Source organism: Paroedura picta, chromosome 3, assembly GCF_049243985.1.
Source record: "Paroedura picta isolate Pp20150507F chromosome 3, Ppicta_v3.0, whole genome shotgun sequence".
In the NCBI taxonomy this organism is placed as follows: domain Eukaryota; kingdom Metazoa; phylum Chordata; class Lepidosauria; order Squamata; family Gekkonidae; genus Paroedura; species Paroedura picta.
In genome coordinates, this window is record NC_135371.1 from 40959928 (window position 1) to 40987072 (window position 27145).

Consider the following 27145-nt stretch of genomic DNA (forward strand, 5'->3'; position numbering starts at 1 on the left):
TGTGGAGGTTTTCCTCAGTCACCTATTTGCCACTGAAAGACTTATCCATGAATCTTTCTAATTTCTTTGTAAAACTGTTTATTCCTATGGCCACCACTACATCCTCTGGCAGCAAATTCCACTTGTAATCACTCTCTGTGTAAAGATGTATTTCCTTTTGTCGGTCCTCAATCTACTGCCCATCAGTTTCATTTGATGCCCCCAAGTTCTAGTATTTTGAGAGAGGGAGAAAAATTAATCTTTGTCAACTCTCTCCACCCCGTGCATAATTTTTATAAGCCCCTGTCATCTAATTTTAAAACAGAAACCTCCCAGTTTTGAAAATAAGTACCTCTGGGTAGTGGCTGGAGGTTTCATGGGATTATGACTGGTCTTTGGGTGACAGAGAACAGTTCACCTGGAGAAAACGGCTGCTTTGGAGAGTGGAATCTATGATGTTATATATCATTGATGTTCCTTCCCTCTCTTAAAACCACCGTTCTCAGGCTCCATCCTCAAAATCTTCAAATATTTCCCAACCCAGAGGTAAGCCCATATAGGTTGGTCCTGAGTATAGGTAAGAAAGTGGCTGAAATGGTATTTCTTGGCCTAGTCTGCATACAATAGATAATGCACTTTCAATGTGCTTTTGCGGCTGGATTTTCCTGTGCGGAACAGGAAAATCTACTTCTAAAGTGCATTGAAAGTGCATTATCTCTTGTGTGCAGACTAGGCCCTTGTCTTCTGCTCTGAACCCCCCCCCCCAAAAAAAAAAAGACAATACTGGCAAGAAATGTAAGTTCCATCGGTGCCATCCTATTAGTCCAGTCTGAATCTACTGATTTCATTGGGTTTTAATTGAAGCTAGGATTTCAGTGCCTCATTCCTGCCCTCCTCTCATTTAAGTAACCAGGGCACCTTTGGTAAACTTGCCTAACCATGTTCATTGCTTACAGGTTTAGTTCCAGGCTAAATGTGCCCTGCAATTAACTTATTTCTCTCCAGTTGAACACAGGTGTTCACTCACATTTTCCCACACTGAAGTCAGACATGAGATCTGTAAACAAAAACTAGGCCGTAAGAGTCCTATGCTCTGTCACCACAACTTTGCTTATCTGAGCAAAGGCTTCCGAGAGTGCCATTGGCAAGACTGCATAGGTGCATGGTCCCAGGTGGCTTCTGCCTTGTGGGATGGTCTGCCTGAAGAGGTCAGGGAGACCCCCACACTTCTACTGTTCCACGGAATGTACAAATGTTCAAGAGGACATTTTAATGAAGGGATTAAACTGCAGTATCATGGACCAGCCCAGAGGTTGCTTTAAAAAGGATAGATTTGTAGCCTATTGTAATTTCTTTTTGTGTCATTTTCCTTCAACTTGTATATTCTTGTATGTTCGCAATCCACTTTCTGTATAGTGGTATGTCATGTCTCATGCAGTTTTCTGTTTATATAGTTTTCTAATTCTGTAGTCCTAGTCATAATGCATTGTTTATTGGATGTCTTGTGCCTTTGGCTGAATTGTCTTCTATGATTTGCCATCCACCTGGAACAAGGGGGGCTATAAATGAAGTAAACCACTAGGGCAGTCCTGAGCAGTATAGCACAGGTGACAATAAAGCAAGGGGTGAAGGGACATCTGTGTAAAGTGTGGGGAAAGTTTTTAAAAGAATGTGACATGCAGAGTGAAGCAATAGCTGATACCAGAGGGCTGCCTGTTAGCATGAAACATAGCTAACACTGCGTATGTGAAGTGTCCCCAACACTTCACTTCTTTGACTGAAAGATTCCCACTTAAAACCTCCAATGCCACTGTTTATTTATTTATACCCCACTTTTCTTTCTAGTGGGAGACTCCCAAGTATCTTACATCATCCTCTGCCTCTCCTCCAAGGACCCTGTGGAAATAGGTTAGGCTGTGAGAGAGGCAGACAGTGGGAGAAGGAGATTTGGACCCCAGTCTCCTAGCTCCTTGTCCACTGTAACCACCACAACAGCAGGGACTCATCTACATATGTTTGAGAGCATACTTCATTAGGGATGCAGGCACCAACACCTGTGACCAATACAGCTCATCTAAACCATTCTACTTGGCTATCCCTTATTTATAGTATTTGAAGTGTAGGCCACATTTGGCCCTACACAGACAACTAAGACTATTTAATTGTAGTACTTATAATTTGTAGAGTATATTAATGAGGGTTCAAATGTCTCCCATTGTCCATCATATTAATAATTGCAACAATTTCCACAGACAGGTGCAGGCCCCTTCTCCTGAAGGTGAAGAGGTCTGCACCATCCCTTTTTTTTTTTTCTGGAAGGACTCTGAATCAGAGGTTTATTCCCCTTTGCTGAGGTTTATTCCTCTGCTGAGGTTTATTCCCCTTTGCTTTTCAGATGATTTTATGTCATTTTAAACTGATTTTTATAATGCAGTTGTTTGCATTTTAATGTGCTGTGAATCACCCTGAGGGCCTTTAAATGGAAAGACAGACTAGAAGTATACTAAAGATACACATCCTTGTATCCAGGGTTGGAGCTAAGAAAGTACTGACTTGTCCAAGGACTGAGGAAGGCATGATCCAAGGACTTCCTGATACACAATTCAGTCTTTTGCCTGCTAAACTACACTAGCTCTCTGCCTGCAGAGGTTTATGATATTTCAGACACAGGCCTGTTATGCATACATATTTTCCCTTTCTTTGACCATGCATGACAGTTTGGTTTTCTTTGTTGTTCTGCATTGATTTTTCTCCCTTCAGTGCTCAGTTCGCTTCCTGGTCGCTGTTTCCCTTCTCAGATTTTGTGCTGATTGTCTCCTTGTTTCACTTGCTGAAGATAGAATCAGGTGGGTAGCGATGTTGGTCTGAAGCAGAACAAAGTTTGAATCCAGTGGCACTTTTAAGACCAACAAAATTTTATTCAGATTTTGTGTGCACACACACTGGTATGGGAATCATAAAAAAATTTTGGGAGGCAATTCCCTGTAAGGCTTTCGTGAGCAAAGTTTGGGGGGGAAGGATATTGGCAGTTTCTGGAAGCTTGACATTAAAATGGCCGCTGCAAATTGCCAAATCTAAGATTGGGATTGATCCATTGGAGGAAGAATAGAATCAGTATCGGACAGGCTTTTTAAAATTACCAAGATCATGGCCAATGTGCAGAGTCAAATGCAAGGATCACAAAGAGAAAACTATGCAAATTTGCAAGGAAACTAGTGTTACTTGGCAGATTCACTAGGGCATCAGCAAAAATATCCACCTCCCCCCCCCCCCCCAGTTTGGAGGCACAAGACTTAAAAAGCTCTCCAGAGCTTCTAGCAGAAAACTCCTACCCCATACAAATTGTAGCCCTGTGCAATACGTGGCAGAGTTGCAGCTGACTTTGCATAGGCACGCGCACACATGCATATGCAAGTTGCCAACAATCACAGCTTGCAATACCAGTGTCAGGGGGTTGAAACATGCATTCTGTACACTCACCTTGTTTCCCCATATTATGAGATTGTGTGCTTCCCATTTTTTACAGTGGCTGAAAACACAGCAGTACTCAGCAAAATGGAAAACCGGGCTTTGCAGTTGTTTGTCAGTTTCGAAACTGTTTTGTCAATTTAAAAATCAGGTTTTCCCCCTTTGCCTCATTCCTTTTTGTTCCCTTTCATTCAACGAACTAACGCTAAAATGCATGTGCAAAACTGGATCCACAAGGATTTATATAGAAGGTACTTGCTGGACGTTACTGTACAGCCTCAATAAATTTATTTTTGTTTTGTTTTTATTTATGTATTTTATATACCGCCCTCCCTTGTGGCTCAGGGCAGCATACAACATACATTCACATCAGTAAAACATGGAGATTAAGAACCTTAAAAGCAATAAATCTATCACAGTGTTAAAATCTCAACATCTCAGTATCACCAAGCAATTTTCCAATATAATGTGTCAGAGAACATTTTCTGTGGAGGGCTGTCCAGAGGAGGCCCATTTTTAAAAAAAATTGGATGCCATACCCCACATGTCTAAGCATGGTTTTGAACTTGAGTGTCCTAGACCCAAAACTAACACCACTCCAAGGCACTGCACTGACTTTACACAGCAAGGATGAATGGGGAATGTTGTATAAAGCACAGGTGGTCTGGCAGAGCAATTTAGCAGCTCTAACCCTCACGCAAATCTGCCCTTTGTCCACAGAACATTTGCATTCTTATCAATATGCATCTTTGCCAGCGTTCTTTCTTCTCCCGTTGCTGACCCCGGCACAGTCACCATCTGTCCCACCAACTCAGACCAGCAGGCCCTTCTTGTAAGCTGGTGTCCGGATTGCAGCCTGGCCCCTCTTAACACTGTGCGTCAGCTCTTCAGATGCCAACCCCACCCCCTCTGTGACACATGCAAAATCTGAGTGGACATGAGTAGTTGATTCTCCTTTTTAGATCACACTGTGAAGCGCATTTAAAATTAAAATGGATGAAGAAGAAGCTGGTTTAAATAATGTATTTGTGGCACACGAGACAGTTTGCAGAGCCTGTATTCATTGCCTAGTCTTAGTTAAGGAAACTCAGCTCTGCCTGCTGCATCATTAAAAATGCATCCTGGTTTCAGCTTCAAGCTTCACATACTTACCACTGAGAAGCAGGCATCTCAGCTGTCTTCCTCCTCTTTTGCTTACTTTCAGCTGGTTTTAATAAATCTCATACCAGGATATATGCCTCTGGGTTCCAGTGTGGGTAAATATGCACTCTTGCAGGAGTTTCTTCTAAGCTGGCCTTTGCAGCTTAAATGAGCTTTCTCTTTTAGGTTATTTGTGGACCTTGAAAGCTGGTAAAATTCAGGTTGCTATGATTCTTTGAATGGCTCTCATTGCTAGTATCTGGCACAGTGGTTCTCAACCTGGGAGTTGGGACCCCTTTAGGGGTGGAATGACCCTTTCACAGGGGTTGCAGCAGGGCGAGCAGCTTGGCCAGGGGGTGCTACCACTGTTGCCACTCCTCCTGAAGGCGCCCACCAATTTATATACAATTTATAACCAATTTATCTACAAGCATGAACAATGGATCTTCATGCCATTGGTCAGTTTCAGTTTAATTTCTGTAAAAGAACCCTTGCATAGTTTTATGGTTGGGGGTCACCACAACATGAGGAACGGTATTCAAGGGTCATGGCTTTAGGAAGGTTGAGAACCACTGGTCTAGCAGGAACCTATTGATGAGGTTTGTTAACCTCTTGGGAGTACAACTGACTTCCAGATGACGGAGATCAGTTTCCACAGGGAAAAACATCCACTTTGGAAGACAGACTGTATGGCATTATGCTCCATCAAAGTCCCTTCCTTCCTCAAATTCTGCCCTCCTCAGGCTCCACCCCCAACATCTACAGCTATTTCCCAACCGGGAGTTGGCAACCCTGATGTTGGCCCAGTAGGGCGATTGTCAGGGATTGCTTGGGATTAGTTTCCACTTTCCAGGCATCCCTGAAACAGATAAGTAGTGATGATAACAAATGCCCCTGAGCATTCACAGAGTGCACATTTCTGATAATTGCAGACTAGACCATGTACACCTGGAGGAACGTTTCCCAGTTAAAGGGTGCAACCTCTAGGCAACTTTCCATTCACCACCCACTTTAGAAAATAAGTGTAGAGAACATGGCCTTAACTTTGCACTCAGCCTCCCTGAGCAACAAACAGCTCCTCTTAAGAGTTGTTAAATAAATCAGAAATGGCAGCAACTCCAATATTTGGGCTTACATTCATCCCAGGAAAACAATAAGGGCCTGCGGTAGGCTTCCAGCTTGCTCTAAGATACAAAAGGGCAAAACACAATGCCCCTCTGGAAAAGAGGCTGTTTCTGGCATACACAGCACCGTCAATAAGAGTTGGATCCTACTATCAGGGGTCAAACACAGAGAAAGATTCGCATCTTAGATTCATATAATGTGGACAGGGGACCAGCCCAGCCTCCCCTCTTCTCCCTGAGGACGCCCAACCTTCTTGAAGTCATACCTTTTAAAAATATGCCAGACTAGTGTTTACTTACCTGTCCAGAAGCTGGAGCAGACCCTGCCAATGCAAAAAGAACAGAAGCTGGAGGCTGGCAGAGTATTTTCTCCCCACACAACTGGTCTCCAGAACTGTTCTGGAAGAGTCTGAAAGCGAATTCCTGGAACTGGACACAAAAAAGAGCTGGCGGACATCTCCCTCAGGCAGGTGAGCCAAGAGTTGTTCCCGTCAGTCCCCAAGAACCATTCACCGATATCTCAGGGCTGACTTCTGTGCACTGCAGTGAGAAGAACAGGACAAAGAGATAGCAGGCAACTGGAAATAGCAGCTAGATTCAACAGCCGAACCATGACAGTGTCCTTTTAAAATATTTTGATTCTTTGTGTCCCCTTTCCCTCTAAATTGAATGAAGAGCTTTGGCAAGGATTCTAGTTACGGGATGGGTTATAAGGAGATGCATGAAGAGATGTTAAGTACAGAAGGAGATCGTTTTCATAGAAAGAGTGCCATCTACCGGCACAGAAATAAGCCTCTGCAGCAATCAGCATCATTCATGGTATACATGTTTAATACCGTTTTTGTGATGCTTCACAAATCTCTACTGAAACCAAAGAATTGAGAACCCCAGCCCAGGAATGCATTTCTTTTCAAGAGGCTGTATTGTGATGGAGTTGCCTATAATCCCACACTATCCGTTGCTTTCATGCTAAGGTTAATGAATGTTTTCCTTTCAAAGATTTCCATTCCTAATTCCTCCCTGCACCAATGTGATCAGTCACCATTCTCTCAGAAGGCAGGTCCTAGACAGGTTTTGGCCCTTTCACATCCTTCACCCATTCTTGAGTCTCAAGAAGAGTTCCCCATTGCCCGGAAGGGAGTGGGAAATGTCCTATCCCTGAAGGAGATGCTATTTACCAGGTGCTGTTATTTACCTCCATGCCATGAAAAGAGTCAACTAACTGCCCGTTTCTACACATTAAGACTTTCTCAACCAGGGCTTTGTGAAACCCTGGAGTTTCTAGACACCCCAGGAAGGATTTCCCAAATGGGTGAGTGTTAATTAATTTTTATATATGTATATATTAATTTGTTAAACATTTATCAGGGGATATGACCCACCCCTTTTCCCAAATTGGCCAATGATGGGCCTAGAGGGGGTAGGAAGGAGAGGGATTCTGGGGGACCATGTACACAATTGTGTTTCCCATTTGTATTCTGCATAGTTGTGTCACTTCTGGAGTTTCTTGAAGCCTGAAGAATGTTTCAGGGGCTTCTCAACAGCAAAAAAAATGACAAAGACTCAACTATATTAAGAGGACAGGACATTTTTCTCCAGCCCTGTTGGTAACCCTAGTCTCGAGGTTGCTGCATACATGGAACTCCAACTGCAGACTTCTGCCTGCAAGGCTACCTGTGATTCTCTAGCCTGCCATGTTAAGAGTAGGAGAGGGGGGAAAACAACAGCTATTCACTTGGGGGTTTGCACAGCTATTCATCTGTTACAAACGTGAATCCATCTAAAAATGTTCACCTTTTAAATCACCCATAGTATTGTGAGTGAGCTAAAATCTGTTTCCGCAAAGCAAAGCTGTACTGAATTTAAAGTGACGAACTGCCAGGACTGTGAAGAAAGAAAGCTTTTTAGATGGATTAAAAAATCAGGCATGATTCCCTTTGCCTGACCACTTCCCCTCAGACCCTTGTAAGGGATGCACCCAATAAGTTCTAGTCTTCAGAGGCCAACATGTACACCAGGCACACAAAAGAGTTACTTGCTATAACTTGTCTCTGGTTTGAACATTTAAACAATCTGCTTGTTGAACATTTAAATGATCTGCTAACTACGAGGGATATGCATAATCTTATCAACTCTATATTGGCTCTGCTCCAATTCCTCACAAGTTGAACCTGAGGAGGATCCCTCTGCTTAGCTTTGGATTTTGCTTCAGGCAAAAATTCGGTAGCAACTCCTTTGTTCAGAGTTTTCCAATACAGGCTGCATATTTGGGTGCAGGTCCACAGAAGTACTGAAACCACACTGGACAAAGCAAAATGAAAGTTTGGCCAACCTGTATAAGATGGCTAGACCAAATAACAACAAAAACAACAATAAGCAAGGCAGGGTAGTGATTTGGCAACTGTTTTATTTATTGTGTGTGTGTGAGGGGAGAATGCCATCTGCCCACCAAATCAGGGTCCACAAGACAGAAAACATAAAACACCAAAATATCCTATCTCCCATGCCCCTCAATCTTTATGTAAACTCCACATAGTGGGATTGGATGTCATCAATATGCAGATGATACACAGCTATATATATATCCTTATACAAATCTCCTAGTGATGTCGTAGAGATACTGAATCACTGCTGACTGCCCTGATTAAATGGCTAAAAGCAAACAAACTGAAATTAAATCCTGGAAAGTCAGAAGGGACGCTGGCTGGAATGGCACACAGGTCTTGAAGGGTATTATGCTCCCTCCTTTGATGGAGTTCTTCTGACACTTGTCAACTCAGTTAAGAGCCTTGATATTATAGGAGACCCAACATTATTGCTAGGGCAGCAACCCAACTCAGCCTAGTTCAAAAAATGGGCTCTTAGGGCAGTACAGCCGATCTGGCCACCTGGATCCATACCATAGTGACATCTAGACTAGACCACTGTAATTTACTGTACATTACTCTTCTCAGAATCAGTGTAGAAACTCCAAGCTTTTGCAGAATGACGCAGCTTGGCTTTTATTGGGAGCTCCCATTCTGCAGTCACTTCACTAACTGCCCATCCATTATCGAGCTCAATGTAAAGAAAAGGTTATCATACACAAAATCCCTTCATGGCCTTGGACCGTATGTGGCTGTCCGTCACTCCCCCAGGCAACCCATGATGGCTTTGTTCAACTGGACAGGGCCTTCTGCAGATGGGTAAAATCAACAACTGCCAGTACATGTGCCTTTTCATAGAATCGTAGAATTGGAAGGGACCTCCTGGGTCATCTAGTCCAACCCCCTGCACTATGCAGGACACTCAGATTCCTGTTGCTCGTCCACTGTAACCTGCCACCCCCTTGAATCTTCACAGAATCAGCCTCTCCATCAGATGGCTATGCAGCCTCTGTTTAAAACTTTCCATTGTGGCCCCCAGCTTTGGAGGTCAGGAAAGCTCCCACTCTCCCTGCCTTCCTCAACTGTGCAAAACTGAATTATTCTGGAGGACTTTTCTATGTGGCTAATAAGATAACACTATACAAAATGACTGAAATCCTGTTCCTGGGGGATGGGGTGTCTGCTCTCCAAAAATGGATGTCAGGGTACATTTCTGGCTGCTATAGGAAAAGGAAACTATAACCATCATGATACTGTCACAGAGCCAGGGGCCCCTGGAGTGGGAGGGAAAAAGTCACCATGCCAAGACTGTCAATCAACAGGAGACCAGGTGAGACAGGGACATGGGAGAGCAGCTGCCAGTGACATACCACCCTTCTTTAGGAGTTGACAGAAAGTCTGTCCTTTTACCACAGAGATCTTGGTGATTCCTAGAGGGTCATGATATCGCTTCTAAATTTCCATTGAAGCGATGTCATGCTGTCACTGACACCATTTAAAACAAAAACAAAAACAAATTATCCTGCCAGGCACTGAACCCACTGGGTAGCTATCCTGCTTACCAGTGAGGGATGCCAGCCAGCCTCCAGGTGGGACCTGGGGATCCCCTGAAATTACAGCTGATCTCCAGACAATAGAGACCAATTCTCCTGGAGAAAAATTGATGTCTTTGATCTCTGTAGTCTGGAGACGGGCTGTAATTCCAGGGGATCCTCAGGTCCCGCCTGGAAACTGGCATCTCTACTGATCACAGCTGTCAGTCTCTTAGATGGTTTCTGCACTGGGTTTTTTCTCCCCTGCTTCACCCACATCAATGCATCAATAGGGCATTTGTGCAGCTCGTGAAGTTTCCACAGGTGTTCTCTCATTTTTCTAGAACTTTGCTTTGTTTGGAGGACAATCACAGTGAAGCCCAGACAGGAATTCAGCTCTCCCCCCATTCTTAGCAGCCATTTCCCCTGACAGCCTCACAGCAGCCATTTCCTCCTTCCCACCACCTCGGGGAGGCTTTTTATCTTTTAAAAGTCAGCAGTAGACTATGTGGCTCTATCAGTATAGTGTTTTAATCAGTATAGCAGGCTGACTTTTTAAAACCAACTAGCAAAAGCCCAAGTAGCCCCGAGGAACAGAGGATTCTGCTGAGAGATTAGGGCAGGTAACCTGCTGAAAAACCAGTCATATGGAGGCTCCATTGAAGCTGTGCTTTATCTGCAGCTGCAACAGAAATGTGGGAACCACAAGATCCTCTTCCCATGTGGAAGACACCTTATACTCCTAAGGACAGACAAGCTGTGGGTGAGTTTTCTCTCTCTTCAAGCATTGCCTACATTTTCTTGTGACAGCAATAACCAGTTCGGGAGGGGGGGGGGGGGAATAATTCTTTTCCACATAACATTTGCTGTTCTTCATTTTTATTAATAAGCAAATTCTCAAACCCAGAAATCCTAATTATAAGACCCAATGGGCACAACCTACATCTGCTGCTGCACATTTCAGATAACCAGGGACGTTAAAAATTATATTGGTATTTTGGCTTCTAAGGAGCAGTGTGGTAACGAACAGTTCACTCAGACGTTCAAGATGGATGGATTTGCACAGTCCTGAGCCACCAGAAGTTTGAATCTGTTCTTATGGAATACTCCAGCCAGCTGGAGATGATAGTCCCTGTGTCTGCTCAGATTCTCTGCTACTGGGGGGATGCAGGCTAAGACGCAATGTCTCCCCTTCCGTTTCCATTCCAGTGGTACGGTTTCAGTGACAGGACTAAAACACAAGGGCCATAGCGGGCTTTCTTTTGCTTTCCACGAGACAATTGAGAACAGCGGTGGTTTGAAACGAGGCACAAGGGAAAATGTGTTCCTCAAGTTCCACCACAGCTGCAATTTACAAAGCATCTGTATCCAAACCATCTGTATCCAGGCAATGGGTTTGTCCAAGAAGCTTCTTCTGTGGGGCTCTCCTGTTGGAATCAATTTTTGCCTGACACTTTTGAGAGGGCATTGTATTCATAATATATAATTACCATGGATAATGATCACTTTTGTGCCCTTCAGAGTTTGCCTTTTGAACTTCCGCATCAAGAAATGCTGGGGTCTCAGGGGCACGGAAGAAGTTAAGCCACGCAGAATTGAATCACCAAGATGGTCTGGCTTGCCAAACAGCAGAGGAAGAACACACCCGTTCAGAGACAACAAAAAAAACAACCCTACCCCAAAATGTAAGACTCTCATAAAAGTTTTTAGAAGCAGAGAAGTAGGGAACGTCTCCCAACCCTACAGGCAGTATTCTCAGGGGAAAGCTCTGAAGAAAATTCTGAACAGAAAATGATGCAAGCATACCACATAATTGCTTAGGATCACATCTTTAATATTATATATTAGCACAATTCAGACAGCACTTAATACTTTGCATGCTGATAACACTCAATCGCTGAGGGCACAATAGGAGGCCATTCACCCATTTTGTATCTGGACATGTTTGTGACTATATACACCCTCACCACATTTGTAGGAACTGTCATCACATACCCCAGCCCTAAATTTCTTCTCATTTTTTGCTTACTGCATGTTCCATTGACCCAGCAAAGTTCAGTCCCGTAGTATGTTCTTTTTTAAAACCAGTAGTATAGGAAGCACCTATGTGAGCTATATACATTTGTTATATAAACAGATTTCATACTTGCTTGTTCATCCATCTTTACCCATCAGGATGGAGCAGTCTATAAGTTCAAGTAAATAAATACAAGGCCAGTTTAGACATGCTGTTCCTTCATGGTTAAGTGCAAAAAGAGGTTGTATAAACATGGGGAAAATATGAAGGCCAATTGGTTAAGCTAACAGTCTCCACTGGAGTTCAGTTGGGGTTGATGCTATTTTCAAGGGCATTGTCCCTTAATGGAACCTCCCACCCTCCTCTCTGTCTCTCTGTCGGAAGCAGAAAGCCTCCCTAGCTCTCAGACAAAGGAGTGTCAGTGTTGGCCTCTAATACGTTTGCCATTGTCATCAGCTAATTGCTCCAGTATTAACAGCGTTTCATGCTTCACTGCATGAGATGGTATAGGCAGTAACTGCAAAGGGCCTTCCCTCGCCCCCCCCCCTCTCCCCCAGGAACTCTGCTGCCGTTGCCTGTATGCTTAAATCTTTGCGGCACCTGATATTTCAAGGTACATGCTGCAAGTTCATGAACAATGCTTTCCTGCAATTGGCACAAGCACAGTTAGGGTGCTGAATGGTCATTTAGAGTAAATGAGATTCATACAAAGGGAGGGCTGATCAGTGTACAAAGAAGCATTAGCAGGGACTGTCTTAGACCAAACTAACCATATTGCCCATTGGGCTGGCAAAATCATGTCCCACCTAACTTGCAACATCCTGCTAATTCAAGTGCACCTCAGTCCTAACAGGTGTTCTGGCTCTGAATTGAACAAACATAAGGCCACAGGTGTGTCTTCTGGAGTCCCACAGATTTCAGTGAGAACGTTTTCTCTTCCAAAATCAAGAAGGCTTGGAACTGCTGCCGTTTGGCTGGATGAGTGTCTAAAAATAATAATCCCAAACTTATCACCAAAGGCACATTCTATAGCAAGACAAATTCAAATTCTATGCTTAATGTACATTATGGAGATCAATAAACATATGCAAATTGGCCTATTTTGGAGCCAGCCCTTGTAATAAACACATTTTTCCCAACCTCAAACCGGCAACTGTAATTCTACAGCACTGTACATTCTTTATCAAGACTGCAATGGTACGGGGGTGGGGTGGGGGTGTAAATGAGGAGCTGTGATGGGGTGGCGTGGTAGCAATTGTAGATGGAGACAGTAATGGAGGACATCAAGTCATTAGTGGTGGTGGCTGGAAGTGCCATCAAGTTGAACTGACTTGCAGAGAGCCAGTTTGGTGTAGTGGTTAGGAGTGCGGACTTCTAATCTGGCATGCCAGGTTCGATTCCGCAGGGAAATTCACGGTCTTATAGCTTCTCTGTTTCTGGCACCCTCCCAGCAGTTGAGGAGCATTGCCTTGCTGGATCAGACAATGCTCCATCTTGCACAGCATTATGCTTCCAAAAGCAGCCATTCAGAAATGTCTAGAATTTCTATAAACAGGCTAATAGCCTTTCCTGCTAATGTCTCCCAGCAAAGGTACACTGCTGCTAAACATGGAAGGTCCATTTAACTATCAGGGCTGAAACATCTCTGAGTTTGTCTAATTCCACCTTTACAACCAATTTATGGCATCAAATTCGCAGAGTAAATTAAGAGTTCTGTGAAGTTCCTTCTTTTGTCTGCCCTCAATCTATTATTTGATTTATTTGATTTCTATACTGTCCTTCCATATGGCTCAGTGTGGTTTACATACAACATCATGGGGGGATACATGGAACAAATTAATATATAACATAAACAAATACAACAATAACAATAATCTAATAGTGGTTCTAAATAACACAAATTCAGTGATCTTAAACAACAATATAGCAGGAGCAGGAACTTAGCTAAGGCCCTTAGAGAGGTCAGACTGGTTCAGGCCATGGAGGGGTGCCAATCAATTTCAGAGGGCATGGAGTGTTATGAGGGTGAAACTAAATCTCTCTTTACCGCCTCTGTACCATTTTTTAATATTCTAAACCTCCTCCTACATTCTTAGCATCAAAAGATATAATGGGACAGTTCCATGTATTATTCATTTCCTTCCTTTATATCCTGCCTTTCTCCTAAATGGCAACCCAAAGCAGTTTATATTGTTCTCTCCTTCTCCATTTTATCCTCACAACAACAACATGAAGCAGGTCAGAGCACAATGGCGTGAATTGCCCATGGTCAGCAAGCAGTATATGTAAATTCCATGGCTGGTATTCTTCAAATTTATTTTCCATGCCTGGGGAGGGAGGCTGCAAGGCTGACGCATGTGTGCACCGGCAACCGCTGCCCTGCCAGGGAAGGGAAGGGGGGATGGCAAAAGCGCTACCCGGACAAACAACGAGCCCTTCCTGCCCCCCCCCCCGCGCTGCATGAGCCCGATAAGGACCCCCCTCGTTGCCTAAGGGGGGAGGGTGAGGAAGTTTGAGCCCTTCAAGCCCTTGACTGTCGCCTTTGGGTGCCATGCAGGGCCCATGTGGAACAGTCCCGCAGGGCCGGCCAGAGGGAATGCCTCCTCCACCAGGCAATTGGTTGAGGTCAACCTGGACTACCCACGGGCCTCCCTCTGACCTGGCAGGACTTTCTAAAAATGCCGCGAGATGCAGGATTTCCCCCCAAAAGTGGGATTGTCCCACGGAAACCGGAACACATGGTCACCTTAGCTTAAGGTCTTCGTAATCAACTTCAAGGCCACACACGGTCTGGGCCCTGTATACTTAAGGGACTGACTCTCTGCTTATGCCCCCCAAACAGCTCTACATTTCTTGTTCGCCAACAAAGTGGTGATCCGTGGCCCCAAAGGCCATTTATTCACTGGAGGTTTCATGCCGGGCTGCAGGCTGGAGTTTTAGTTGTGGCGGGTTGCCCTACCTCTTCCTGCACCCACAGGGGGAGCATTTGGCCCAGTGCACTTCATCTGCCCCCGATTTGTATTCCTGCATGGGAGCTGGGTCAGTGAAGTTCCCAGTGCATAAACGGTCAAAGAGACGTGCCTGGCCTCAACCAGAACCAGGGCCTTCTCCGTCCTGGCTCCCACTTGTGGAATGAGCTCCCAGATGAGAGCAGGGCCCTGCAGGAACTAAAACAGTCCTGCAGGGCCTGCAAAAGGGAGCTCTTCTACCAAGCACATTGGTGGACTGTTAAATTGCGGTCAAGTTTGGAATTGTTATAAGCTGAAGTTGTTAATATTTTCTGTACAGCTATGTTCAAAATGTTCTGTGTTCTGTGTTATATGTGCTATGAGCTGCAAGCTATAACTTGCAAGCTATAAACGTTTATTGCAGACCACCCTGAGCCATAAGGTAGGGCAGTATAGAAATGCAAGCAAGCAATAAATAAATAAATAGCGGAACGCCAACTTGCCATGCAGTCCTCTGCAGAATTACTGCAGTCTAACTAAGCACACTGATTTCAGGAACGGCATAGGATGGCTCTGTTAACGTCCTTGTCAGCTCTGTAATGCCATCAACCTGCTCATGATGAAATCTCTCTCTGATTAAGAGACATAATCCTAAGGACACCTTAATTCAAACATAATGTGCTGCAGCATGTTCGTAGCAAAAACACTTTAAGTGAGCTGGACAGGTACTTTTTTCATAATGAATTAGTCATGAGAAGAAGGCGTACATCACCTTAATACTGCCTGCCATAAATATTAGAACTGCCTCCTCCCCACAAAGCCACACACAGTTGAGGTGAGAAGAGCACAGCTAAGTAAAGTGTCCAAAATTAACTTATCGGTGTGTGTATGTGTGTGATTCATTTATTTATTTATTTTGTGATTTCTATTCCGCTCTGTCTTTGAAAACTCAGGGTAGATTTGCCACACAGACTTTTTCTTTTGTCTTGGCCATGAAATTGGGATCACTGTGTGTAGGCAGGTAGTTGTGAGTTCCTGCGTTGTGCTGGGGGTTGGACGTGATGACCTTGGAGGTCCCTTCCAACTCTATGATTCTGTGAAAAGCCATGCAGAACAAAAGGCAGAGATCGAGAGGAGGGGTCAGTAGGCAACTTCCAGGTTGAGACAAAGAGAGACACCACATTCAAGATTAGTGATGTAGAAGAAGAAGACGACGACGAGTTGGTTCTTATATGCCACTTTTCCCTACCCGAAGGAGGCTCAAAGCGGCATACAGTTGCCTTCCCATTCCTCCCCCCCACAACAGACACCCTGTGAGGTGGGTGAGGCTGAGAGAGCGCTGATATCACTGCCCGGTCAGAACAGTTTTACCAGTGTCATGGCGAGCCCAAGGTCACCCAGCTGGTTGCATGTGGGGGAGCGCAGAATCGAACCTGGCATGCCAGATTAGAAGTCCGCACTCCTAATCACTACACCAAACTGGCACCCCACAATGTCCTGATATGCTGAGTCACATGCTCTATCACCTATCTGGGGGGAGGCATACATTTCTTTCTCCCACAGCGTTTTTTGAGATGGTACTCCATGATATGGAGTATCATTGATCAAGTCTTGATCCTCATGTGTCAAATTACCCCACTCAGCTCAAGAAAGATGACAGCATAATGGGGATCTGCAGAAAGAGTGAGAATTGGTGGAAATCAGCCCACCCTTATATATGAGCACCAACACTTTGGGTTTTCTTTTTACAAGTGTAGCATGGGGTAATACCGGCTTATTTCTACAATTTGGCAAACCCTCTTTCCTGCAGAGCATTTATGTTCGCATGGCTTAATGCTTTTCCATTAAATGTTCTACAGTAAATGATATATTGTCTGGATCATTCTTTTTCAACCTTTTGACCACAGAGGAGCCCCTGAAATAATTTTGCAGACTTTGAGGAGCCCCAGCAGACCTCACCTGCTGCCACACCCCCAGAAATGACATCACTACCCTTAGCTCTCCTTTTGCTCCCAGTTTGCCCACAGCCTGGAGATCTCAACTAGAGATTGACAACTGACCAGTGATCTTCAGAGATTAGTTCCGCTGAGGGTAACAGCAGTTTCAGAAACAAGATTCTGTAGCATCACTTCCTGTCGAGCTCCCTCCCAAAACCCTGCTTTCTTCCGGCGCTGCCCTAAATATTTACGAATATCCCAGCCATAAACCTCACATACCATTTGTGTAAAGGTTTTTATAGTACCACCCAAAGGTGTTAATCCCACCTGAGGTAAAAGAGTGTAACACCACCCTAGGGAATTGGTTTTTTTTTTCCATTATGTTGCTGCACAGCCAGGAGGATTAGAACAGAAATCAGAAGGAGAACTCAGACATTCAGTTAAAAAAATAGAAAAGAAAGGAAGAGGTGGCTGCACGGAAAACCGTCTTATTCTCAAGGGGAGGCTGGGCTATTATTTGCTAAGCCCAAACTAATCAATGCTTGAAATTCGGTTGTCTGCTGCCAACAGACATTCCTCCCTGTCCTAACTTCCTTCCTTTAAAATTAGGTCTGCAGAGACCACGCTTCCCAGCTGCTCACAACTGGCTAATAACAGTTACACAAAAGAAGACCTCTGGGATCCATAATTTCACTCCATAATCCAACACATATAGCATAACAGTTATGGTATTTTGCTCACAGTTCTCAGGGGTAGGCGTCTATTTTGTGATCCCCTGAATACAGTTGTATGGTACTGATTTTCCCACACCTGTTTTCTTATCCAGGGTCCTTCTGAATTAGTTCCCTCAGCCACCAAATTTAAGTTCTGAGTTTGGAGACAAAATGTGAATGTGGCAGTGGGTGCATTTGTGAAGAAAGCCAGCGTGACAGAATGGTGCTCTTAACCTTTCCTGTATCTGCTAATTTACACATAAAAATGCATCTTTCCAAGGCCGTTTAAAAAAACAACAACCAGGATAATTTCTGATCTCAGAGCAGTTCAAGGGTATAAAACAGCTCATAAACAATTCTATAGGAGGGGAAATTGCAGGGCAGAATCAGCAGGCCAGGAAATAGTTAAATATTCTCTCCATCTGCCAGTTCTCCTGCAGAAATGCATTCTTCCACCCACATATTAATATTACAAGACAAACATGTGAATTATGACCAACTATGGAACTGCTGTCCTTCTGTCTTGCTTCCTCTTCCTCATGTATCATGCCATAGCTCATTGTCTTCGCAATGACGATATAGTAGCTCATACACTGCCTCATTCATCCTTATGACAGCCCTGCAAGGTAGGACAGGCAAACACTTTCTCATCCTCAACCATCTTAACACAAGCCAAAACAGTAAGCCCTTGGAAGGTGGGCTGTGTCCGGGATGAGGAAGGGTGCCGATTGGCCTCTTCCTCCGGACAGACTATCGGAGGGACCAATCGGCAGGCGCTTCGTGCCTGCCGATTGGTCCCTCCGATTCCCCACTGGAGCAACTGCGAACCATGCGCAGCGCAGCTCGCAGTTGCTCCTTGGCCGGCGACCTGACACCTCGGGAGGCACTTCGCGCCTCCCGAGGCATCAGGCCACCGGCAAGGGAGCCCCCTCCAGCCGCGCTGCGTGTGGCTTCCGGGTGCTCCCTGCCCAGTGGCCTGACGCCGCGGGAGGCACTTCGCACCTCCCGCCACGTCAGGCCGCCAGCAAGGGAGTCCCCGGCAGCCGCACGCAGCGCGGCTGGAGGGGGCTCCCTTGCCGGTGGCCTGATGCCTCGGGAGGCGCAAAGCGCCTCTCGCAGCGTCAGGCCGCTGGCCAGGGAGCCCCCGCCATCTAGCGACAACAGAGCAATGAAAGACCCGCCCGCAATTGAAGATGGCCGCCAAGGACCCGACCAAGGAGCCGAGGACGCCCCGCCGCCCGCCCTTGACGCCGCCGCCTTTTATAAGGTGCGCTTCCTTCCCGCGCGCTGCCCTGTCCCTCCCTCTGCCCCCACATTCTAGCGCCCATTGTATTTCATTTACAATGGGCTCTTTTCCTAGTATAATATAAGTACCTACTTTGCATGGAACAGACTGATAACTTAGAAGGCAGTTCACTGTCCTTCCCTTTGCCCTTGCTTCAGGCCATTCTGGTCACAGAATCATCCCCTCAAACTGTTTTTCCCCCCATAGATGGACAGGAGGGCACAGTTGCAGGTTTTGAACAGAGATATAGCTGGCAGGGAATGTGTTAAAGAAACCCACACCTCCTCCTGTTGCTCCTCCACTCAAAATAATTTTGATTAAATTAAAAGGGGGGGGGAAACCATCTGGGCTTTGTTATATATATTTGTACATAACATGTATTTTGTCCATTTGTTTACCAGGAAACAAGAAAATTCTCTGCTTCTGTTTTCCATTGTTCTTTCTAACACTAAAAGTAAATAGTCTCGTTAGGTAAAGCAATCTTTCCTTTAAACTCTCACTTACATGCTGTTATTATCACTGCTGATTATATGTGCTTATATGAGGGAAAGCTAGGTCACTGCTGAAAACAACAGCTTTTGCATGTGATTACAGCCGTTCCTGAAATTCAAATATCTTGAGACACATACCAGAACATGCCAGGTAATTTATTAAAGGTGTGTGTGTTCTATGTATGATTTTCTTTCTTTTCTATTTCTTTCTAAGAGCAATGAATAAAGATGAAGGGGGGGGGGGTGTTACTGCAGAAGCAGAGAAGCAATTTCACTCTGAACTGCACAAACATGAGATCCAAAGAGCTGCCCTGGAGTTTGGAAAACTGCTCCATTACAAGAAGAAGAGTTGGTTCTTATATGCCGCTTTTCTCTACCCGAAGGAGTCTCAAGTGGCTTACAGTCACATTCCCTTTCCTCTCCCCACAACGGACACCCTGTGAGGTAGATGAGGCTGAGAGAGCCCTAATATTACTGCTCAGTCAGAACAGCTTTATCAGTGCAGTGGCAAGCCCAAGGTCACCCAGCTGGTTGCATGTAGGGGAGCGTGGAATCAAACCTGGCTCACCAGATTAGAAGTCTGCACTCCTACCACTACACCAAGCTGCATCTCAAATCCAGTTGAAGAAGGGCTTTTCCAGACTTCTAAAAAAAATAGCATCACACCAGTGAAATTGCGTGACACTATTAAAATGCATGTTTAAACTCAGAGAAAGATAAAGCAAGAGGAAGAATGTGCTGGTAAGCATAATGTATGCATGTGTGAGGGAGAAAGAAAAGATTTATTGGCCACACACAGAGTTCCTTTTGAAATAAAGTAACTGATAATTACAAACAATAATTTATAGTAATAATTTTTGTTCTGTGTCATTAGTGCTTCTCCATTTGCTGAACATTTAGGGCACGGGTAGTCAAACTGCGGCTCTCCATATGTCCATGGACTACAATTCCCATGAGCCCCTGCCAGTGAATGCTGGCAGGGGCTGATGGGAATTGTAGTCCACGGACATCTGGAGGGCCGCAGTTTGACTACCCCTGATTTAGGGCATCAAGCAAGAGAATAAATTGCTGTTGAAAGTAGGAGCAGAGAAGCCTTCTGGGATTTATTACTCCATTTGAGAGCATCAACTGGATGGGGGTCCTCTGACCCTTGTGCTGCAAGTGTCACAAATCCTGTCAGAGGGTAGCTGGGCTGGTCTACAGCAGAACAATTGGCGGAAGTCCAGTAGCACCTTAGAGAGCAATAAGAGCTTCAGGGCAGAAGCTTAACTCCTGTTGCTCTCTAAGGTGCCACTGAATTCTGCCTGGAAGCAGAGACAGTCTATCCTAGGAGCACATGTCACACGTGCAACAGGCCCTGCCATTCCAGGGCCCCCGTGGTGCTATATGGTTCGGAGGTTGTCTCATTGTGATTGTTAGTGGGTCTTCATAATACTGTGGCTTGTGAACTGCAAGAACGAAAAAGAAGAAGCTGTCGACTGCTTCCAAAGGCTCCACTATCCCTGGGAAGGGTGCTCCACTGTCACAGCACAAGTAACAGCACCAGTTGTCCTCTGCTAAGGCCTCGCAAATCTTTAAACTGGCTCTGGTGCTACAGGCCCCATGAATCCTTAAACCATGCATGTGAAACCCTGTATGAAGTCATCTTTGAGTCTTTCTTACTTACCATCATAATGTAAGCATGACAATATTGTTTATTAGTGCTCAGGGGTCCCAGACTGATAAAGTAAAGCAGTAATAGATGGGGCATGGCCTGCCTCTTTGAAAAACAAGGGAGAAGATGCCCATTCCAAAAGCAAAAGAACATAATGGGGACACTGTATAAGAAGTCTTCGGGATTACAGTATGATTCAAGAAAACCACATTTCATCACCTGCTTGTCTGTAAATGTCTTTTCTCTTCAGTAAATTCCCAGGAGACAGTTGGAACCATGAGCAATACAAAGAGCACGCCCCCCCCCCTCAGCTGCTTCCACTGCCAACAGCACACAGGGCTGAAGGGAGGGAATGAGAAAGCTCCTCCTGCCTCCACCTGAGCTCACGAGCCAGTTTGCGCCCTCTCTTATTTTGAAGGTGAGAGGTGTTGAGGTTGAGTTAGGTTGAGGTTTGCCTCAATCCAACTTGCATTTAATGTATTGTCCAATCTGTGATTAACTTGCACCGGTATGGGTGAGGAGCCCTCTGGAAGATGCTCTGAAGAGCTTTTTTAGTCTTGTACCACTAAACTGGAAAAAAAAAATGGGTCGGTATTTTGCTGATGCCCTAGCACAGCTAGGTAGTAATGCTAATTTCCTGCTCATTTTTGTAAATGTTCATGGTTTTCTCATTGTGAATCTCTAATTTGATCCTGGACACTGGTCGTGATCCTGGCAGTTTTTGAAAGCCTGTCCTTTGCAGATTGTACTCTTCCTCCAAATGGATTGATCCCAAGTGATCATTCTGTTTGGCAGCTACAGAAGGCCCATGTGGCTTAGACGCCATTTTAATGTTAGGCTTCCAGGAAATGCCAAAATGGTCCCCCCTCCCTATACCTTCATTCACTAAAGCATTGAAGGAGAAAATATTGTAAAGATTTAGGTTTCTCATTCCATTGTCTGTGTCTCTTTACATTTCATGCCAATTTTATTCCATGCTGATGGCCTTGACATGGATGAACAGTAGCAGAAGGGTATGTGTGTGTGGGGGGGGGGGGGAATCTCAGGGAAGATGAGCCACCTTGGTGTAGTGGTTAGGAGTGCATATTTCTAATCTGGAGAGCCAGGTTTGATTCCACGCTCTCCCACAAGCAACCAGCTGGGTGATCTTGGGATCTCCACAGCACTGATAAAACTGTTATGACTGAGCAGGAATATCAGGGCTCTCTCAGCCTCACCCACTTCACAGGGTGTCTGTTGTAGGGAGAGGAAAGGGAAGGCGATTGTAAATGGCTTTGAGAAAAGGCGTTTGTAAATTGCTTCAGGTAGAGAAAAGCGGCATATAAGAATCAACTCTTCCTCTTCTTCTTTTGTTTGCCTGCAGCACTGAATTGGGGGGGGGGGGGTACTGGGGATGCTGCCTCCTCTTTGATCTCCCTTTTAAGTCAATTCTAGCAGGGAACTAAACCTTGTGTAGCTCCTTTTAAAGTTTCTCCATCATTTTAAGTTTGTTATTCAGTAATCTGAGACTAGCAATAGTCTCATATCAGGGAACTTCTAAAACTTGTAAAAAAGGTAACTTAAAAAAATAATTAAGAACTAGGGGATATGTACACCATACACTTGGTTGTATACAAAGGGAGAAGGATGGTGGATGGTGCAGAGTGGGCAGAATGATCTTGACATGGATGGGGAGTGTCCTTTGAAGGGTAGCAAAAGGGTGTGCGGGGGGGAACTCTGATGGAATCTATTCTTTTGAATTACCTCAGATTATGTGAAACAAGGGGGAAATTGGCATAAAAGTACTCTCTGAAAACCCAGGGAAACAGTGACTAGAAAACAATCTGAGCACTGAAGGGGGGGAAATCAGTGCAAAACAACAAAGAAAACTCAATGAACTTCCACGGTCAAAAAGAGGGGACATACCTGTGCATAATAGGCCCCTATTTTTTCTAACCAGATAAAATCACTGTCATTATTTTGTTTTCCTTTTGCCTTTTGCCAAGATTTCATAAATGTCCTATTTAAAAAAAAGCTGTTTATGTGTACCCATACTCAAGAATGACAATTTTTGGTATTTCAGTCTCTTCTTCAAAATCCCAAGAAGTTAAATATCAAAATGAAAGTTTGAAACTGTTATGCACTCACAAGCAAGTATATGTGTATGAATATTAAAACACACTTTAGTCCTCAGACTATCATTCTATGTGGTACAGTCAGTGGTGTTCCTTTAGAACTGTTGATATGGCTGTATAATATTATAGCACACCTTGATTTCGTAATATATCTTTAACCAAAAGAATAAATCAAGATGGATAGCCCTGTTAGTCTGTCTGTAGCAGTAGACATGAAGAAATGTCCAGTAGCACCTACTAGACCTATCAGCAGCATTTGAAACTCTCGATTATGGGCTACTTGCACAGTGCCTAACCCATGTGGGGGTTCAAGGTGCAGCCCTTAAATGGCTGCAATCTTTTCTCTAGGGTCAGGGACAGAGTGCGACACTAGGGGAGAGAACCTGGTGTACAGTATCCTGCAGGGAGCTATTCTTTCCCCAATGTTGTTTAACATCTACATGCACTGGAACTTGCATGTAGAGGGTGCAGACAGTCTGCTGGAGCTTGCTAGCAGCCACCGCTGCTGCTGTATTTGTATGTACACACTATGAGGCAGCTGTGCTTTGCCCCATGAGGGGCATTCTTTGGCAGTTTTCCCCACAAATCAGGGGCCTAGTCCTGCCCTTGAGCATGCAGGTTGGTGGACCACTTGATAGCCTTCAGCCATAGGCAGTTGCCACCTATGGAGGGTGGTGCCAGCAACATCCTGTTATATTGGTCAGAGGATGGCCTGGGGTCTCTGCCCCATGTGTAAGCTTATGTGTGCAGTGCCCAGTCCTCCAACAGATGATCTGTCATCCTTCAGCCTTGGGCAGCCACATGGAAGAGGTGTCACTTGCTGACAGTCTCTAGCTTGAATTCCCAGCATTGGCCCACCATGGACCACCTGATAGCTTTCACTAGAAATGGCCACTGACACAACTGTACAAAATACATATTGCCGAAACCTCCAAGAGTATATTCTTCATATGCCTTAGAATCATGCACACTACAGATCTTGCACATTCCAACAGTTATAACATGAGAAACTGCCCTGATTTAAGAAGTGTGCTAATAATTGCTAGAACTGTTTATTGCAGGAAAATATAACCCTTGGGACTAAGGGATTTCTCTTCCTGTTGCTGGACATATCTTCCTTCCCGGTATTCCTGATGATTTGCATCTGGAAGCATTGTTCTGTAATATAACAGCTTTAAGCAAGGAACTTGTCTGAAGTAATGGTTTCTATATTTTAATGTAGTATTTGTCATATCTTTTATTGGAATAAAATTAAGATGAAATTAGAAATGAAAATAACTTTAATTACAAATGGCATGATTCAATCTGTTGTAAATCCCCTGGCATAATATTGTGCTATAAAAGTGCTATTTTCTGATAACTATTATTAAAATTAATGTGCTTCAAGTGCTAATAGTGCTAGCATGCATTGTCTCACACATTCCCTCACTAAGGTGCTTAAAGATGCTGGGGGCATCTTGTGAATTCTGTCAGTCACTTCAGGGGTACAATTAGGTTTCAGGAGGCTGGCATCTTACGTAGTTCTTTTACTTTTGCATATCCGTTTAGGATCTCCACCACAATATTAATGTGTTATTATTATTCCCATTTTGCAGATGTGTAGCTGAGACTGAGAGATAGTGATTTGCTCAAGGTCATACAAGGCCCTGGATCCCATCATCCATGCATCTTTCCAGTGCTTCCCTTCCCCACAGTAGTCCTTTCCCACCCCAGGAAAATGTCAGGTCTCCCCAGAACCTTGACTCGTGAAGCCCATAAACCAGATCCAGGTGTGGCATTTATTTTTCAGACTAGCAAAAGGTAAGGGTAGAACAAGTTTAGGTTGTCAAGCTGGTTTTTACATCAACAACCCTTTCTCTTATGTCACTTGATCACACCTTGAGGAAGCATCATACAACAAAGGCATACATGCATCTATTTTGTGACAGAAAGTTTATTTCTGGAGTTGCAGGACCCGAGTGGTTGGGAAGTGGAGGGGGGCAGGGGGATGAACATGCCTCTTCCTTTCCTTTTTGTCAGTACAACTAGTGTTCCTGTACTTTCCTGAGAATCAGAATGTCCAGGCTCCCCTCCAGGGCTTTCCATTGAGGGATAACAGGACCCAGGACAAAGATATGACACATTAACCCTGTATCCCAGATCTATTCTGATATTCAGTCCCTAAGACCATATTGTCCATCTGTTTATTTATTGCTGCTAGCAAAGGACTGTGTGAACTAGAATATGCCCATTTTACAGATAAGAAATGTATCCTCCAATATTTACCCAATTAGAATAGGGACACCACAGTTATTCATGGCCTGAGTATATATCACTCCCTCTGAACCCCATGGCACTTTGTCAAGGGCTTCTCTCTGATCCTATATGCAGTGTTGGTAGATCAGCCATAGCCTTTAAAATATTTTAAAATGTTTAATAGAATGTATAATCTCTTAATGTATCTGACTGTACTTATTATAGAGCAGCAACTCAGTGCATTTGGCAGCATTTACAGTCTAGGCAGGTTGGTATGGGGGAAGGGATTGAAAAGAAGCCTTTAGTGTCAGACAGTCATGAGAAACTTCACAACCTCAGCTTGAGTCTGCTTACATGTCCCGAACCCAAAGAATGTGTTTATTCTTTTGTCCAGTAGCACTTTATACATTTTGTTAGGTTTTTAAGGCAGAGATGTCTAACTCACTTGTTATGTGAGCCATAAAATATAATGCCAGGTACGAGTGATAAAAACTAAACTGTATGAAGGGCAGCAGCTGGTAGGCTCTGAGTTGGTGTGTCCTCATTGCAAGGCCTCATAGGCTAGGGGTGGGGTAGTCAACCTGTGGTCCTCCAGATGTCCGTGGACTACAATTCCCATGAGCTTCTGCTGACAGGGGCTCATGGGAATTGTAGGCCATGAACATCTGGAGGACCATAGGTTGACTACCCCTGGGCTAGGGGGTTGCAGAAGAAAAGCTGCATGAGTAGAATGAAGAGCTAGTGGTGCAGTGCTAGGCAGAAGCTCTTGTACTGCCTGAAGGAGGGACAAACCACTTCCTTGGCACATACACCCAGCCAATGCTGTGAATCTGGGCCCTAAAGTAAAAATGTGAAGTGACTTGGTATCGCAAGCTCCTCCTTGCCCTGAAGCCACCATGGAAGGGGACTGGGAAGAGAAGTTGAACTAACATCCCCCCTGCTGTGGAAGCATGGAGGTGGCAGCCCAGATCCAAGGTCAAGTGCATGATGACACCCAGGCCAAGCAAAACTTTGATAAGCCAGAGACTTATGGCTGCTGAACTACTCAACTGAACTACTGAACTACTCTGACTCTGAAAGAAAGTTAGAGAGTTAGGTCTCTCTGTTTTCTCTTTCTATACAAAGTTTGTTTCACTTCTAAATAAAACTATTTTATTCTTTTAAGCAGCTTGGTGCTTTACACCTTTCTTGCATATTTAAACTTTGCAACAGGGTTCTGGGTCATGCTGTAAAACAAAAAAGAGATAGTTTTGATAGGCAAAGAGAAGAAATAAAAATGCCTGTTTCCTGCAACACTTAGGCCCATTCCGCACAAGGAATTCCGCACAATTGGTTTTACAAAGAATAACGCTATTTTAAATAGTGGAATCTCGGCGTTCCGCATACCTGCATTTGTAGTGGAATCCAGTAGTGTTTCATTCGTTCCCCACAGGTTTCCAGTCTCCCAGGAATCGCTAGAAAGGAAGTGATTTTTTCTGTGCTTGTTCCCGCCCCTGGCCGTCAATCAAACGAACAGCCAATGGACGGTTGTTATCATGCTCCCCAAAAGCCCCTTTCCCTTTAAGCACAGTTAAAAAAAAACACACACACACACGTTTCAACGAATATGCCTTGATTCTTCCTAATGTAGAAACCCATCTAGCTGGCGTGTGAGCTGGCGAGTCATTGTTACCACGCTCCCCCAAGTGGAAAAAAAATCCCCCCTCCGCATGGGCGCGATTTTCGGCCGAAATTAAAGGGAACTGGCAAACAGGGGGCTGTGTTGTGCTTGGGGACTTAGGGGAGCTTTAAAGCAGTTCTGTGGAGGGACTGTAGCCGGAGAAGCCTCGCTGGGTGAATCAAGCCTCGCTGGTTCGTTGTTTTCCCTGCTTGCTCCGAGGGGAAAAAAATGGCGATCGCTTCGCCGGAAGTTCAGAGGAGAGAGCCAGGTGGAGGGACTTTGTTGAAACCGCTACATTGAGAACGCACAGGTCTTTTTCGAAAGTGTTGCAGGTTGTTGGCAGGAGTGTAGTGATTTTCTGAGGATGAATCCACTTTTCTAGATTCACCGGAAATCGCTACAACGAAGCGATTTTCGCGCTAGTGTTGCAGGAGTGTTGCAGATTGCTCACGACGTCATGCGGAACGTAGTTTTAGTTGCGA

General features: G+C 44.6%; 1 protein-coding gene and 1 long non-coding RNA gene across 3 annotated transcripts in view; one reads left to right on the forward strand and one right to left on the reverse strand.

The window, feature by feature from the left end:
- Nucleotides 1–6317, reverse strand: part of PLXNA1 (plexin A1) — a 424561-nt gene extending 418244 nt beyond the window's left edge. Inside the window, exon 1 of the mRNA XM_077325380.1 lies at nt 6012–6317. The gene's annotated coding sequence lies outside the window, so the exon portion shown is untranslated. The remainder of the gene's footprint in view (nt 1–6011) is intronic.
- LOC143831872 (uncharacterized) lies at nt 6023–12860 on the forward strand. Of its 2 annotated transcripts, XR_013229003.1 has the most exons (5): nt 6023–6181; nt 6956–7023; nt 10292–10372; nt 11131–11294; nt 12471–12860. It is a non-coding gene; the product is annotated as an uncharacterized LOC143831872 (long non-coding RNA). The 2 variants fall into 2 exon arrangements; XR_013229002.1 differs by lacking the exon at nt 6956–7023.
- Nucleotides 12861–27145: the final 14285 nt, after the last annotated feature.